General features: G+C 33.2%; 1 pseudogene; it reads left to right on the top strand.

Annotated features, from left to right (window-relative positions):
- Window positions 1–12,500, top strand: part of LOC137636853 (glutamate receptor ionotropic, kainate 2-like) — a 59,662-nt pseudogene that overhangs the window by 38,569 nt on the left and 8,593 nt on the right.

Here is a 12,500-nt window from a genome sequence, read left to right as displayed (position 1 = left end):
TATATAAATATATAAATATATACTTTATATATATATATATATATATATATATATAGAGAGAGAGAGAGAGAGAGAGAGAGAGAGAGAGAGAGAGAGAGAGAGAGAGAGAGAGAGAGAGAGAGAGAGAGAGTTATCTTTTATGTCTTATTGTGCGTAAATTAATTATATAATTTTCTCCTCTTCTCTTCGGACTATGAACGCTGAATTCTCCTACACCACGTCACCATCTCAACCACCAACACATTCAACAAATGATGGCCGCCTTCATGAAACGGGCGTGCAGGCGTGCTCAACTCGAATAGTGGGCGGCATCTGGTGGTTCTTCACCCTCATCATCATCTCTTCCTACACGGCCAATCTCGCCGCCTTCCTCACGGTCGAAAGAATGATCACGCCCATAGGTAAGGCCACAATGATCTACTTTAGCTCTTGCAGTCGGTTATATAACCTCAATAACAGTGTTGCCAACTGAAATGTTGATCTTAGAGCTGTGTCCATAAGGAGATTTGGATAAATATGTTTGGCAACACTTCTTGATATGGTTTGTTTACTCTTCAGGTCTGTGAGGGTTAGGGAAAATGTCAGCTGGTGGGATTGTTTTTTGGTGGGGTGCGTAGACGAGTAATTTGAATATCTATTATCCCGCCTGAGAAAAATTAAGAAAGTTCTTTTGAAATGTTCATGCAAAAGTAAAGTGAATTATTGTTCCATTATGGTTCTATTATTCATCGTGGTAAAACTACAGTCTAGCTATTGAGGACATAACCTTTAGACTAAACATTCTCAAAGTTGGCACCCAAGAGACGATATGCCTTTGGAGAGGCCGCATCTGGCAACCGACCCCTTAATGTAGGGATAACGGTGGGGAAGAAGAAGAGGAAGAGGACGATAAGGGTATATTTTGGAACTCAAATCACAAAGGTTGAAAATGTTAATCTTGTGAACAATGTTATTTTCATGTTTCTAACAGGGAAGATATCCTACGCTATTGTTTATTATTTATATCAGAAAACCTAAAAGATGTCCGTGACAGATAAGAGCAGCAAGAGGCTGTTTTTATCAAGGAGAAGCATTGACATGAGGATATCGAAAAAGTTTGACAAATGATCTGCTGTTTTCATCCACTTGCATTTTAAGGTTTAAAGTTCGCTCATGAATGGCAAGGACAAGGTGAAGTGACAATACGGTAGCAGGGCAATGCCCTAGAGACAGATCATATATACATATAAACAGCACTCAAGGCATCCTCTCCACCCAAACTAAGACCAAGGAGGGTCAGGCAATGGCTACTGATTACTCAGCAGGTAGACCTATAGGCCCCCCCCCCCCAACCACAATCCCATCCTTAGCTCACAAGGATGGTGAGGTTGCAGACGCTATCGGAAACTATCGAGCTTGATCCACTCTCGAACTCCCGTCCAACAAATCGCGACCAGGCACGTATCCAATAGGCCACCACAACCCCAAATTTATAACAGGTGTCGCCTATTACGTGAAACAGATGAGAGGATTGGGAATATCATACTTGCAATACAAAAAAATCAGTTGTATTTTTAAACACACATTTCTGGTATCATAGAAATATTTTGACTTATACTTCAGAGGGCAGAAAAATATATGGGAAACTCATTGATTCAAAATCTTTTCAAGGACGCCAAAGAAAAAGCAAATCATAGTGATTAAAAAACTAGAACCTTATTGAATAATTCTCTGAGATTTCTTCATAAACATCATGAATTCTCTAGCAAATAAGTTGACTAACAGCTCAAAAACAAAAAAATAGCCAAAAAAATGCACATCATTCTGAATAAAAAAAAAAATAGAACCTTATTAAATAATTCTCCGACTTTTTTTGCAAAAACGTTGGTAAGTTCTGTAGCAAGTTGGTAAACGCCAGACTGGGGTTCGAGTCTTGCTCAATCTCGTATTTTCTTTGGTCGATGTAACCTCACCATCCTTATGAGCTAAGGATGGGTGTTTGGGGCAGCCTATAAGTTTATCTGCTGAGTCATCAGCAGCCATTGCCTGTGCCTCCTTGGTCCTAGCTTGGGTGAAGAAGGGCTTGGTCGCTTATCATATGTATATATGGCCAGTCTCTAGGACACTGTCCTGCTTAAGAGGGCAATGTCACTGTCCCTTGCTTCTGCCATTCATGAGCGACCTTTAAACCAAAAAGTGAGTTGTACGAAATTCTTTCATTTGCAGAGGGCGCTGAAGACCTGGCCTCTCAGACTGAGATAGCCTACGGCTCTCTTTCGGGAGGAACCACACTTACCTTTTTCAGGGTAAGGTTTCAAAGACACATATTGTCTCCAAGTACTTAATACTTAGTACTGCTTTTTCTCTTGTGGATAGACTTGCCAATATGCATGAGAAAAATCTCTTTTATCTGTATGGCCTAATGTCGTTCGTTGACAGAACAGGTTGACTTTTATATTGATGTGATGATGTGAGACTTATAAATTGATTCTTCGTTTTAGAAATAACTATATTTGTTTCTTTTATGGACAGACGTGCCAATATGCATGAGAAATATCTCTTATCTGTATGGCCTAATGTCTTTCTTTTGCTGTACAGTTTAGCTTTTATTTTGATGTGAGACTTAGAAAGGGGGTCTTCGTTTTAAAACTAACTCTGTATTTGTTTCTGTTATGGACAGACTTAATAATATGCATGAAAAAAATCTCTTATCTGTGTGGACTAATGTTTTTCGGTTGCTGAACAGTTTGACTTTTATATTGATGTGAGACTTAAAAAGAGAGTCTTTGTTTCAGAACTAACTCTATATTTGTTTCTGTTTTGTACAGACGTACCAATATGCATGAGAAAAATCTCTTTATCTGTATGGCCTAATGTCTTCCGTTTGCTGAACTGTTTGACTTTTATTTTGATGTGAGACTTAAACATTGATTTTTCTTTTCAGAACTAACTATATTTGTTTCTGTTATGGACAGACTTATTGATATGCATGAAAAAATCTCCTATGTTTATGGCCTAATGTCTTTCGTTTGCTGAACAGTTTGACTTTTATTTTGATGTGAGACTTAAAAAGCCAGTATATATTCATCTTAAAATTAACTATGTTTGTTTGTTATGAGCAGATTTGCCAATATGCATGAGAAATATCTCTTATCTGTTAGCCTAATGTTTTTCGTTTGCTGAAAAGTTTTATTTTTGTTTTGACACGAAACTAAAAAAAAAACAGTTTTCATTTAAGAAATAACTTCATAATTGTTTCTGTTACAATTATGCTGATTTAAATTCCCTGACTGAATGCCCTTACTCAGAATAAACTGCATGTTTTGGGGCTGTGATCCAAATTCCTTCATAAACTACTAATTACTAACATGACCGGTATATAACGTGACCCTGCTCCAAACATTTGCAATTGGTACCAATTATCATTTTATTCCTCCGTAACCTCAAAATTCTTATTATCCTATTATGCTTACCACACCATTAGACCTATGCATGAGAATTAATTTTTTGCATGATGAATGTTGCATGTTGCAGATGATGTTGAGGACCTTGCAAGTCAGACCGAGATTCCATATGGCATTCAAAGGTCAGGGTCAACCATGACCTTTTTCAGGGTACGTTTTTTTGTGTTTTAACATGATGTATGAGTTGTATCAAATGTGCTTGAAGTAATTTTCTCCTTTTTAGATAACCTTTTCTTAAATTGAATCTACTTGCTTGTTATCTGTAATACTATTTACTTCAAATATCTTGAATATTTCTTAAAAAATCTCAAATATTTCTTGAATTTCTGTACCTGTATATTATTCCTCTGTTATCCTGTAATCTCTTTACTTTCAGTTTGATTTTTATCAATAATGTGTAATAAATAATATTTTATTTTTATCAATAATGCGTAATCAATATCATTTTATCATGAAAAGATACCATGATATTTCCCTTTTCCTAAAAATTTAAATTAACATAAGGATAAAGATCAAAGAATACACGAATATCTTATGCAAGGAAATATACACAAATTAAATATTCATGAGGCTTATATAGAACCTATCTCCCAAATATTCATCGCCTCTTTTGTCCTTTTCTCGATACTTTGATTTTCCTCGACGAGGCTGAGCTCGGGTCTCAGTGTTCCAATACTTTTTGACTCTCTATAGCTCGTCTTCTTAATCCTTTGAAGTGAAACTAAGCGACCCTATATTACCCTGTATTAAACAATACTTAAATACTTGAGGCAATAATTATTCTTATTCTTTTACTTATATATTTACTTACAGATATGCTTTCCTGTAGAGCGGGATCGAATCTAGTCCCTTAAAACTTTTTGAAGTTTATAAAAAGTATTTACGAAAAAGTTAGTTAACCTCTCTCTCTCTCTCTCTCTCTCTCTCTCTCTCTCTCTCTCTCTCTCTCTCTCTCTCTCTCTCTCTCTCTCCCTCTCACCCGTCCTATAGTTCCCTTTGCTAAGTGTTTGTCTTTCAGTTTTACTATTTTATTTTTTATCGTTTGTTTTATTATTTTTATTTCCTCATGCCTTGACTTTATCCGCCTTTTCTTAACACACTTTTCCTGTATAATTGTTTTGAAGTCTATTCCCCATTTCTTTTCCCACTTTATATTCATCTTATTCTTTATGCTCATATTAATTTAGCTTTAAATTTCTTATGATAAAATAATATTTTATGGTCTTTTGTATTTCGTGAATTTATGTAACCCAACAAAAAATTAACAAGATTTTACTATTTTCATAATAGTGGTCGGTTTTTGGCTTTTATTAAAAATCAGAATCGCTCTCGTATTAAAAAATATTTTTTTATTTTTCTTTAATCTATCATATTTAAATCCACATTTCCAATATATTATGAATATATGATTTTTCTTACCTGCTATACTAAATATAAAGCTATTTTATTCTTAAAGTTTTATATATATATATATATATATATATATATATATATATATATATATATATTTATATATATATATACTCTATATATATATATATATATATATATATATATATATAATATACATATGAAATAAATATATATATATATAATATATATATATGAAATATATATATATATATATATATATATATATATATATATATATACATATACATATACACATATAATTAATCTGTACATCTATTCCCTGCAAAAAAGGACTCTAAAATCGAGACGTATCAGAAGATGTGGAGATTCATGGAAAATAAAAAACCCAGCGTCTTCGTCCATTCGTACGACGAAGGCGTGAGGAGAGTCCTGGAAGGGAACTACGCCTTCCTCATGGAATCCTCCATGCTGGATTACTACGTCCAGAGGAACTGCAACCTGACCCAAATCGGGGGTCTCTTGGATTCCAAAAGCTATGGAATTGCAACGCCTATGGGTGAGTGTGATAAGATGTAGTGTGTGCGACCCGTCAAAAATGATGGTTATATATGTTTAGGTAGATATGTACGCATATGCATCCCCCTTCCTCTCACCAGGGTAAGGCTATTCCATCCCCTATCAGAAGGACGGTGAGAGATCGAGTAGATATACATCTAGCATTATCGCTGAGCGTGACCGGAGATAAATTTATATCGATATATACAATGTATATATATATGTATATATATATATATATATATATATATATATATATATATATATATATATATATATATCCAGTGTATATATATTATGTATATATATATTTATTTATCCAGTATATATATATGTATATATATGTGTATATACAGTATATATGTATGTATATATATATATATATATATATATATATATATATATGTGTGTGTGTGTGTGTGTATATATAATATATATATTTTTATTTACATATATATATATATATATATATATATATAATATATATATATATATATATATATATATATATATATATATATATATATATATATATATATATATATATATTCATATATAAGCTGTCCATGATTTTAGGGACACTTAATTTTTCTCGATAAAAATAAGAAAATTTCTCTGTATTCCAATGTTCTTGAACAATCTGAGATGCAGTTTCCGCTAACTCTCGTCCTTGCCATTTTCATACTTTTATGGAGACTTTAATTTATTCCGGTAAGAATAAGATCATTTGTGTTCCAATACTTTTTGACAATCTATTTTCCGGTTCACGCTAACCCACATCCTTGGTAAATAAGACAAGAACGTGGCAAATACCAAACTGAGGAATAATCTACTCTCCTATAGTTACTGAAGCATGAAACTGTTTCCAGAAGCTTGGGTAAGATAGACGTAGTTCATATGATCGCCCGAAAGGGTTTGTTGAATATGACTGTATAAATGAAACTGGAATAGGATTGGTCGGATAGCGAGCAGAAATTTGAGTTAACCAGACTAATGCGTTAAATTTTGCTTGTATTTTGTTTTTATTATTATTATTATTATTGTTATTGTTGTTGTTGTTGTTGTTGTTTTTGTTTTTGTTGTTGTTGTTGTTATTACAAATTAAGCTATAACCCTAGTTGGAAAAACAAGATGCTATAAACCCAAGGGCTCCAAAAGGGAAAAATAGCCCAGTAAGGAAATGAAACAAAGAAATAAACTACAAGAGAAGTAATAAACAATCAAAATAAAATATACTAAGAACAGTAACAACATTAAATTGGATCTTTCATATGTAAACTATAGAAACTAAAAAACAAGAGGAAGAGAAATAAGATGGAACAGCGTGCCCAAGTCTACCCTCAAGCAAGAGAACTCTAATCGAAGACAGTGGAAGGCCATAGTACATAGGCTATGTCACTACCAAAGTCTAGAGAACAGTAGTTTGATTTTGAAGTGTCCTTCTAGAAGAGCTGCTTACCATAGCCAAAGTCTCGTTTACTCTTACCAAGAGGGAAGTTGCCGCTAAACAATTACATTGCAGTAGTTAAACCACTTGAGCGAAGAAGAATTGTTTGGTAATCTCAGTGTTGTCAGGTGTATGAGGACAGAGGAGAATGTGGAAAGAATAATCCAGACTATTCGGTGTATGAGTAGGCAAAGAAAATTAACCGTAACCAGAGAGTTCTCCAATGTAGTACTGTTTAGCCAGTCAAAGGACCCAATAACTCTCCAGCGGTAGAATCTCAACGGGTGACTGATGCCCTGGGCAACTTATGATGAGAATCCCTTTTATAGTAAAGGTCATGAATAAATTTCATTATCAAGTATAAAGTATATATTAATTGGTATAGGCAATAAGGAACTGTGTATTTCATCCAACTCGGGACCTATAATGACGTAAATTGGTATTAGCCAATTTTGAGATGGTATATGAAAGTTTCATGAAATACATAAATTTATTGAAACTAGAACCTTTTCAACACATCATTTTAAGATTTCTTTTGGAAACAGCTTGACCCATAACCGATTGTAGGGGTATACATGTACTTTATGCAACGGAGTGGATTACCTAATGTATGTATATTCAAAATACACACACACACACACACACACATATATATATATATATATATATATATATATATATATATTTATACATATATATATATACATATATATATATATGTATATATATATATATATATATATATATATATATATATATATGTATATATATATATACACACACACACACACATATATATATATATGTATATATATATATATACACACACACACACACACACACATATATATATATATATATATATGTGTGTGTGTGTGTTTTTTTTGTGTGTGTGTGAAATCTATTTGTTACATTTACTAAGTTTATGGATCTATAACTGCCTTCATTTTTCGTTGTATTCATATTTTGAGCAGAATTTTCACGAAGATCCCTGAAAATCTAAATGAAAATTCATGTGAATAAATTTTCATTTTTCATTTCAACCTTCAGTAAAGAGAGATAATCACTTTTTTTACAAACATAACGAACATTTAATCCATTATATTCATGTATTCGTATTGAAGTTTAAACATCCTTTTTAACAAACGATTTAATCTAGTGGAGAAAAAACATTCAATTTTAAAAATATAAAAAGCATCCAGTTCCAGAAATAGAAAAATACATCAAATCCCAGAATTAGAAGAAACATCCAATTCTAGAAATAGGAAAAAAACATCCAATTCCAGAAATAGAAAAATACATCAAATCCCAGAATTAGAAGAAACATCCAATTCTAGAAATAGGAAAAAAACATCCAATTCCAGAAATAGAAAAATACATCAAATCCCAGAATTAGAAGAAACATCCAATTCTAGAAATAGGAAAAAACATCCAATTCCAGAAATAGAAAAATACATCAAATCCCAGAATTAGAAGAAACATCCAATTCTAGAAATAGGAAAAAAACATCCAATTCCAGAAATAGAAAAATACATCAAATCCCAGAATTAGAAGAAACATCCAATTCTAGAAATAGAAAAAAAAAACATCCAATTCCAGAAATAGAAAAATACATCAAATCCCAGACACAGAAGAAACATCCAGTTCTAGAAATAGAAAAAAACATCCAATTCCAGAAATATAAGAAACATCCAATTCCAGAAAGAAAAAACATCCAATTCCAGAATTAGAAAAATACATCAAATCCCAGAAATAGAAGAAACATCCAATTTTAGAAATAGAAGAAACATCCAATTCCAGAAATAGAAAAATACATCAAATCCCAGAAATAGAAGAAACAGCCAGTTCCAGAAATAGAAGAAACATCCAATTTTAGAAATAGAAGAAACATCCAATTCCAGAAATAGAAAAATACATCAAATCCCAGAAATAGAAGAAACAGCCAGTTCCAGAAATAGAAGAAACATCCAATTTTAGAAATAGAAGAAACATCCAATTCCAGAAATAGAAAAATACATCAAATCCCAGAAATAGAAGAAACAGCCAATTCCAGAAATAGAAAAAACATCCAATTCCAGAAATAGAAGAAACATCCAATTCCAGAACTAGAAGAAACATCCACTTGCAGAAATAGAAAAAACATCCAATTCCAGAAATAGAAAAAACATCCAATTTCAGAAATAGAAAATAAACATCCAATTCCAGAAATAGAAAAAAACATCGAATTGGGAAATAGGAAAAAACATCCAATTCCAGAAGTATAAAAACACCAAATTCCCGAAACAGAAAAACACTGAATTCTAGTAATAGAAAAAACATCCAATTCCAGAAATAGAAAAAACATCCAATTCCAGACACAGAAAAAAACATCCAATTCCAGAAATAGAAAAAACACTAACAAACAGTAGACTTAATAGAGTAAGAAAGAGTTGTCCCTACGCGAAAAGTATTTGTTCTTTTCATCCTTTTCCATCTTTTAGCCGAACTCTGATTTTGCCAAGATTATCCAACCGGGGAGAAACGAGATTTATGTACAGCCATTTTTCTTCAGAACATCACACGAGCCTTCCCTTACACGACCTTGCCTTATCTTAAATCACCTAAAAAAAGACCACAAATCATCTGTAGACACTAAATCTCCCTTGCACTTCAAGAGGTTCTATATCTTGATCCTCTGTGTAATTATGGGAGGCTTATGAAGCATCTACAATCTGATTTTATGGTTTAAAGGCCGCTCGTGAATGGCAGAGGCAAGGGACGGTGACATTGCCCTGTCAAGTAGGACATGGACTAGAGACTGATCTTATGATAAGCGCCCAAGCCTCCTCTCCACCGAAGCTAGGGACCAAGGAGGGCCAGGCAATGACTGTTGATGACTCAACAGATAGACCTATAGGCTAGAGACTGGCCATATGATCAGCGCCCTAGGCCCTTCTCCACCCAAGCTAAGGATCAAGGAGGGTCAGGCAATAACTGTTGATGACTCAGCAGATAGACCTATAGGCTAGAGACTGACCATATGATCATCACCCAAGCCTCCTCTCCACCCAAGCTAGGGACCAAGGAGGGCCAGGCAGTGGCTGTTGATGACTCAGCAGATAGACCTATAGGCTCTCCAACCCACACCCCTTCCGTAGCTCACAAGGATGATGAGGTTGCAGCGACCAAAGAAACTAACGAGTTTGAGCGGGACTCGAACCCCAATCTGGCATTCACCAGTCAGGGACTTTACCACATCGGCCATCACAACATTATATACACACACACACATATATATATATATATATATATATATATATATATATATATATATATATATATATATATATATACAGTATATATATATATATATATATTTATATCCTTAGCTAAGGATATATATATACATATATATATATATATATATATATATATATATATTTATATCCTTAGCTAAGGATATATATATATATATACATATATATATATATATATATATATATATATATATATATATATATTTATATCCTTAACTAAGGATATATATATATACATATATATATATATATATATATATATATATATATATATATATATCCTTAGCTCACAAGGATGTGAGGTTGTAGCGACCAAAGAAACTAACGAGTTTGAGCGGGACTCAAACCCAAATCTGGCGTTCACCAGTCAAAGACGTTACCACATCGGCCACCACAACAAGGAACAAATCTTTTTTGACACGAGAAGTTACAGATTTTTTCAAATTATTCGAACTTGGATATATGTTTATTGTATTCTCTAGAGCCTTTAAATATGCGGCCCCGAGACTATGCAATAAGCTCCCACTAGACAATCGAAAGACTGAAGATATTAAGGCTTTCAAGAGGAAACTTGAAGACTCTTGTTCTCAAAGTGTTTCGGTAGTGTGGATTTGACAACAAACGAGCAATATGCGTTAGTGTGAAATTTTGAATGCTTTCGAACGAACATGATAAAGTGACTGTGGAGGTCTTGTGGAGAGTCCCCTACTCTATAGGACCTGAAAAACAGCCCTTAAAGTAAAGTAAGCAAAGAAGTAGATGATGATGATGAAGAAGTAGAAACGCAAGTTGGGTTTTCCACGATTATTATTATTATTATAATTATTATTATTATTATTATTATAATTATTATTATTATTATTATTATTATTAATAATAATATTGATGATAATAATAATAATAATAATAATGATATTATTATTATTGTTATTATTATTATTATTATTATTATTATTATTATTACCCTAGTTGGAAAAATAGGTTGCTATAAGCCAAAGGGAGAGAACACTGAAAAATAACCCAGCGAGAAAAGGAAACAAGGAAATAAATAAACTACAAGAGAAGTAATGAATAATCAAAATAAAATATTTCAAAAACAGCAACAACGTTATAACGTTAGTGTTTGCTCAAACTTTTTTTGTTCTATTTTATAGCTGTGTCTCCGGAGGCTGATACGAACTCAGTGAACAAATAGAAGAATAAACAATGTATCGTAATATTTTTTTTTTTTTTTTTTTGCTTAAAGGAATTAATTGGGTTTATTCTGTTATAGAACATTTTCATACTTTCAGATTTTATTTCTATCTGTCTGTCTGTCTATCGTGTATTTTAAAAGAAATTTTTCTAAAAAAGAAATTATGGGTTTTGAAATAATATAATGTTTTATTTCATAACTATTTTCCATTTTATGGAATCTGAAACTCAATAATAAGAATAAAAAAAAAAATAAATTGCACCAGACTCGAAAACAAAATTTCTGTTCACTCTCTCTCTCTCTCTCTCTCTCTCTCTCTCTCTCTCTCTCTCTCTCTCTCTCTCTCTCTCTCTCTCTCTGGCTGCTGATTACTCAGCAGATAGACCTATGGGCTCCCCCAAATCCTCATCCTTAGCTCACAAGGATGGTGAGGATGCAGTGACCAAAGAAACTAACGAGTCTGAGCGGGACTTGAACCCCAGTCTGGAGTTCACCAGTCAGGGACGTTACCACATCGGCCACAATAACCCTTTGTCAGGGTTTGGCTACGCATTTCTGTATTTCATCCCACTCAATATTATTCTCTTTTTATTTTCAAAACTACTCAAAATCCAATATGCCCCTTTGAAAGACTTCATCAAGGAAGGATCAGGAAGGTTAAGAGCTTTTTGGAGCTACAAGAAAGCTTTTAAAGATGGATAAATGTGAATCAATGTTGACTTTCATCATCATCATCATCATCATCATCATCATCTCCTCCTACGCCTATTGACGCAAGGGGCCTAAGTTAGATTTCGCCAGTCGTCTCTATCTTGAGCTTTTAATTCAATACTTCTCCATTCATCATCTCCTACTTCATGCTTCATGGTCCTCAGCCATGTAGGCCTGGGTCTTCCAACTCTTCTAGTGCCTTGTGGAGCCCAGTTGAAAGTTTGGTGAACTTATCTCTCATGGGGAGTGCGAAGAGCATGCCTAAACCATTTCCATCTACCCCTCACCATGATCTCATCCACATATGGCACTCGAGTAATCTCTCTCATATTTTCATTTCTAATCCTGTCCTGCCATTTAACACCAAATATTCTTCTGATGGCTTTGTTCTCAAATCTACTAAATCTGTTGGAGGTTGTTTCATTGTCATACCATGACTCATGTCCATACAGTAACACCGAGCTCATCTTCACGTTTGA

This window comes from Palaemon carinicauda, unplaced genomic scaffold (genome assembly GCF_036898095.1).
Source record: "Palaemon carinicauda isolate YSFRI2023 unplaced genomic scaffold, ASM3689809v2 scaffold411, whole genome shotgun sequence".
Taxonomy (NCBI): Eukaryota; Metazoa; Arthropoda; class Malacostraca; order Decapoda; family Palaemonidae; genus Palaemon; species Palaemon carinicauda.
Note: the sequence above shows the minus strand (reverse complement) of the source record. Positions and strands in the feature narration are given on the sequence as shown.